Genomic DNA, 6,000 nt, shown 5'->3' with positions numbered 1-6,000 from the left:
GTAGCTAAGTAGACCCACTGGTGTATTCAGACTGCCCAGAGGGTACAAGGAGCCTAGAAAACATGTGATCATGTATGCCAGAAGTTCTCAAATTGTGGGTAGCGACCCTATTGTAATGGGGTCACCAAGGCTGGCATTAGATTGGCTGGGGCCCAGGGACAAAGCCAAAGTTCCAATCCCACTGCCTGGGGCCAAAGCCCAAGGGCTCCAGCCGTGGGTGATGGAGATCAGGTTTTGGCTTTGGTCCCCCTGCCTGGGGCGGAGGTGCTCGGGTGGGCTCAGGTTTCAGTCCCCCTTCCTGGAGTCATTTTTGTTGTCAGAAGGGGGTCAGGGTGCAGTGAAGTTTGAGAACCTCGATATATGTTTAACATCTGTACAATCTACTGAGTAGCCTCTCATGTGGGCAGGGCTTATTTTGTAGGTAAGCATTTGGAAGCATACCCCCCCTCCCTTTTTGTCCTAATCTGACCCTGTGTTCACAGTTTCATTTGAACTGCTTATTGACACAGCACAGGGTTATTTTTAGTCCATATAAAGAACTGGCAGAAACAATCTGATCAGCAAACTAGCTGGTTCATCCTGAGACTCCAGTGTAGCGTTGGGCTTGCCTTGTGGCGGCTGTTTTGTAACAAGGTGCCGCTTCCCACGTGTGGCTCAGGCCCTCTCACGCAGCTGAATGAAACCATGCATGTAATAACTGGTACCCTAAGTCCAACCAACCTGACTTCCGGCCCCATCCAGCACTCCCCTTTCCCTACAGCAGGCAACCAGTCACCGCGCAGAAGCTGCGCCACAGGGTGGAAGCGAGGCAGCCCCACGTTGGGAAATATGGCCCCCTTAGTGCCACCACAGTAACGCGCAGCCCCGCCACAGGGCTCTCCCTCTCCAAGCCCGTCTCCGCGGCTCCCTCGCACAGCGCTCTCCGGCAGGGGACCCTTCCCGTCCCTTCCCCCTGCCCCACGCGAGGCAGCGCCCCCGCCTTTCCGGCGGCGAACCAGGCTAGAGTCCCGCCCCGCCGCGAGCCCCCGCCCCCCGGCACCAGTCCCAGCCTGCCCCGCGCGGAGACGTTGGCTTCCAGCCCGCCCCTCGCCTCCCATGGTGCTGTGCGGCACAGCGCGCCGCCATTGGCTGGATTTGAAAAGGGACCGCGGCGAGTCCGGCGGAGAGGTCTCGCGTCCTCCGCAGGTGAGCGGGGCTGAGGGGCTGCCGGTCTCCGCGCCAGAGCCGCAGCCCGAGAGGTCGCTTCAGCTTCGCTTCCTCTCCCTGCCTGGGCGCTGCCTCGGCTCTCCCCGTTGGTGCGCTGGGGGCCGTGAGGTGCGGGCTGGGAATCGTGCCCCGGCATAGGCAGCCTGGGGCCGCCTGCCCTGGCTCCCAGCGCCCTTGTGGCTCCGGCTGCCGGGCTCGGGGGCGCAGCTGGTGCGGCCCGTCTGAGGCGCTATAACAGCGTCAGGGGTGACTGCTCGGGCCCAGGCTGGGGCGCTGCTCCTGCAGGCGTTTCCCGAGGCAGGACTACAGTGAGTTGCGGCGGCGGCAATAGCCCCGCTGAGCTACACGAGGCTTGTCTAGGGCCGAGTTCTTGTTACGGGTTGAGTGAGTGACATGTTAACCAGAGTGATTTTTTAAACCTTCCGGTAAAGGGAGGGGAGGGGTGGGGTGACTGACTTCTCTTCGTGTGTGCCTGGGCTGGTTATTGCCGTGGGAACTTAGGAAAACCCACTTGTCCATAGCAAGTGGGAATCTACAGACTAAGTGCCATACCTTCTGCAGACTTCAAGCTTGTATTTGCAAAAAGTAACCATCATAACTAGTAAGGACAACTTCTAACCTAGTGTGAAGAGACAGAGAAAGCATAGGCCTGGTTTCAGGTATTAGTGAGGCTGCTCTATTGGAAACCCTTCTGTCAATGAAAAAATAGCAGAGCACCAGAGGTTCTTACTAGGGGGAAATAGGGAGAAAGGTCACTGGTGCAAATTCTAAGTTTCCTTGTCTGTGCAAGGGATTTGCACTTCATGGGTTGTTGTCATTGACTTCACATCTTTAACTGATTTGCCTTAAGTCTCCTGAGTGTCCCCTATAGCATCGGTTCTCAACCAGGCATCTGTGGCTCTCTGGAGGGCCATGAGGCGGTTTCAGAGGGGTCTGTGAAGCAGAGCTGGCATTAAACTCACTGGGGTCCAGGGCAGAAAGCCAAAGCCTGAGGCCAGCTGTGGTGGGACTGAAGCCCAGCCAACAGTTTTGTGGGGCTCCCTGTGGCATGAGGCCACAGGCAATTGCCTTGCTTGCTACCCTGTAATGCTGGCCCTGGATTTTATATGCAAAAAAACAGCTGTGTGTTTGGTGGGGGGGTTGCTGTGGAGTTTTTTCAGTGTGGGGAGGGCTCTGAAAGAAAAAAGGTTGAGAACCCCTGCCCTATGGTCATGCCCACAGAGTTCCTATCTTGACCTATTAATTGAATGTAAGGCACACTTGTTTGTGTCCTAATTAACAAGTGTAGGGAATGTGAGAGCATATTCTGAGACATCTAAAGCTCTTTTAAAATTTAACATCAAATCAGATAACTGGTCCATAGGTATTACTGATGAATAACTACCAATTAAATAGAGTAATTGAATAAAACAGTTGTGCACTCTTTATCCTTATAATTGCAGTGGACATGGCTTTGAGACTATCACAGCACAGGTATATTTCACTCCAATAGTAGGTTTAGTTTTCAGGTTAGTAGGTGTTGTGTACTCTTATTGAAGCCCTGATAATACTTTGGGCCAAATTCTGCCCAGACTTTCATCCATGCAACCCCATCCCTACATAGGTGGGACTGAGTAGGGTAGAAATTGGGGCAGAAGTTGACTGTTACTCTTGCATAGCTCACGCTCTGTAGCTCTTGAAACACTTTATAAAGCTGGCCAAATATCATCTGTATTTTACAGGCTGGTGGATGTGGAAGGCTGAGGCTTGGTCTACACTACAGAGTTAGGGCCACGTAAGGCATCTTGCATCGACCTGATTATGTCAATGTCTATGCTATAGCCTTGCTCTTGCTAATGTAAGTGCCCTACTACACCGACATAAAACATGAGAGGTGTGGCACTTACGTTGGTGTAGTTAGGGCAAGGCAGTGTCCGTGTAGACTGGTGGTATTCAACCATTGAGCCACGTAGGGCCCAATTAGCACACAGCTGCAGCCCAGCTGTGTGGTGAAGGCTGCTCAGCTCACCTGGTGGGGTCTGCTTCTGGCCTCACTTTGTGGAGGGGGTCTCTGGGTGGGGGGTGCAGAGCTTAGAGGGTCTGAGAATGGTTGCAGATGTGGGTAATCTGTGGTTCTCTACCTGCAGCCCAGGTAATGGCCCACAATGCTAAATAGGTTGAGAACCACTGACGTAGACACTGCATTACTGATGTTGGCTGTCATTCTTGTCAGTTTCATAGGTCTGCTTTCTTTGCCAGGCTAGGCTTACAGCTGGACCTGTGAATTTGACGAGAGAGACTGGTAGGCTTCCTACTATGAAACTGAGGTCCTCATCTGGCTCAGAGCTCCAGCCCTGTGCCGCCCCTCCCCCCCAGCTCTCAGCTGGGCATAGAGACCACAGCTGGAACCCCTGCCTCCCACCCTGGGGTGACAGCCCCAGCTCTGACCCCACAGCAGGGAGCCTATCAGCCTTTCTTGTCAATTTCACAGATTTAGCTGTGAGCCCCCTTTTGAGCCAGAGGTAATCATGAAATTGACAAGAAAGGCTGGTAGACTTCCTGCTGTGAACCCTGCACCAGGCTCACAGCTCAGGTTGTCAACCCAGGGCAGAGGTCTCATATCTGGGCTCTCAGTTCCATGCTGGGAGCCCAGCTGCCGCTTGGGCTCTCAGCCCCTCACTCTGCCCTTCTTAAATCAGTGCAAGCACTCCTGGTAAGGATGTGCACCACTGACAGAAGGAGGGTCCTGTGAACATGAAATACCACAGTAAATACTGGAACAGTGCAGAGAAGGGCTGCTAGGATGATCTAAGGCAGGGGTCTCAAACTCAAATGACCCCGAGGGCCGCATGAGGACTAGTGCATTGGCCCGAGGGCTGCATCACTGACACGCCCCCCTTGCTGCCCCCCCCCCACCCCCCCACACACCCCCCCCCCCCCCCCCCTGTCCTCCTCTCTCCTCCTCCCTCCCCTAGCGCTCCGCTCCTCTCCACTCCCTCCTGGCCTGGGAGCTCCGCGAACCCAGGGAAGAGCTCCCGCAGCATGCATGCGCGGCTGCATGTTCCCTGATCTAAGGAATGGAGAACCTGCATTGCAAAAGGGAACTTAAGGAGCTTGACTTGTTTAGCCTGGCCAAATGAAGGCTGAGGAGAGAGGTGATTGCTCTCTATAAATACATCAGTGGGATAAACAATTCCTCTCTCTCAATGGGGTTTAAGTGAAACACCAGTGCTGGCATGAGAACAAATAGATACAAACTGGCCATCAGCAAGCTTAGGTTTGAAATTAGATGACAGTTTCTAACCATCAGAAGAGTGAAGTTCTGGAACAGCCTTCCAAGGGGAGCAGTGTGGGCAAAAAAGTAGCTAAGTAGACCCACTGGCTGGTTTCAAGACTGAGTTTGATAAGTTTATGAAGAGGGTGGTGTGATGAGAGGCCACGTACCATCGTGGGAAATATCTGTGACTGCTAATAGCAAATATCCCCAGTGGCTGGAGATGAGACACTAGATGGGGAGGGCTCTGAGTTACTACAGAGAATTCTTTCCCAGGAGTATGGTTGGTGGGTCTCAATCCTGATCATGTGGGTAACTTTTCATATTTGGGGTCAAGAAGGAATTTTCCCCTGGGTCAGATTGCTGATTTGAACTAGAGAAAATGGTGGATTCTCTGTAAGTTAAGTCTTTAACTCAAGATCTGAGGACTTTAGTATCTCAGTCAGAGATTATGGGCCTATTGCAGAAGTGGGTGGGTGAGGTTCTGTGGCCTGCAATGTGCGTGGGAGGTCAGACTAAATGATCATGATGGCTCCTTCTGGCCTTCAAGTCTGAGTCTTCTAGATCAGTGGTCCTCAACGTGGTGCCTGTGGGTGCCATGGCGCCTGCCGGGGCATTTATGTGCGCCTACCTAGTGCCCAGCAGGGAAGAGAAGCCGCGGCCCCACACCTGACAGGGACAAAAAACTCAGGCTGCGAGCACGGTGTTCTCTGTTCCCAGCAGGCGCAGGGCCCACCTACTGCCCAGCAGGTGAGACAAGCCGCGGCCCCACACCTGACGGGGACAGAAAACTCCGGGGCTGCGGGCGCTGGTGTTCTCTGCCCTCGCAGCTTCTCTCCTCTCTGGATTCATATATTATGTTATGTTAAATATGGTGTTTTGCATATTATTTAATGTACAAATACAAAATAAGCTTTGAAAAATTGTTGGCGCCCACCACACTCTTCTGAAAACATGAATGTGCTACTGGCCACAAAAAGGTTGGGGACCACGGTTCTAGGTGAACAGACTGATGAATCACAGGCTACGTCAATGCTACGAGCAATACAGTTGCAGTGCTGCAGCTATGCCACTGTAGTGCCATAATGTAGATACTTCCTACATGGATGGAAGGGTTTTTCCTCTCAATGTAGGTCTGTTCACCTAGAACCGTGGTCCCCAACCTTTTTCCTCTCAATGTAGATAATCCATCTCTCTGAAATCCACACCCTACACACTATTGTACAAAGATTATTACAGAATATGCCCTGTGAAGTGAGGTATCATTTAAAAACGAATTCACTGATCATTAATATTTTTGTGATTTATGTACACTGTAGGTATTGAGTTATGGATATGCTAGAATTATGACTAAAGTGTGTTTAAACCAGGCATGTCAGACAGAGTTGTTAAACAGGTCTATCCTCAATAAAGTGGGTGTTTACCTCAATTTACATATAAGCTGTAAACAGGACCATCAAGACAGCAGGGGGAGGTGATGGCAGGAAACAGAACAATTTGCATTTCAGCAAACACCAGTGAGGAAAAAACAGCACATAGAG

At 52.0% G+C, this 6,000-nt stretch overlaps 1 protein-coding gene across 4 annotated transcripts in view; it reads left to right on the top strand.

Moving 5' to 3' along the window:
* Positions 1-948: 948 nt before the first annotated feature.
* The window catches only part of KIF20B (kinesin family member 20B), an 84,004-nt gene continuing 78,952 nt past the window's right edge, over positions 949-6,000 (top strand). For 2 of the 4 annotated variants that reach the window (XM_039481902.1, XM_039481899.1), the window contains exon 1: positions 949-1,185. The gene's annotated coding sequence lies outside the window, so the exon portion shown is untranslated. Of the gene's footprint in view, positions 1,186-1,292; positions 1,315-1,380; positions 1,515-6,000 lie in introns of those variants that run through there. The other 2 variants (XM_039481901.1, XM_039481900.1) reach the window with 2 other exon arrangements.

This window comes from Mauremys reevesii, linkage group 7 (genome assembly GCF_016161935.1).
Source record: "Mauremys reevesii isolate NIE-2019 linkage group 7, ASM1616193v1, whole genome shotgun sequence".
NCBI lineage: Eukaryota > Metazoa > Chordata > Testudines > Geoemydidae > Mauremys > Mauremys reevesii.
Note: the sequence above shows the minus strand (reverse complement) of the source record. Positions and strands in the feature narration are given on the sequence as shown.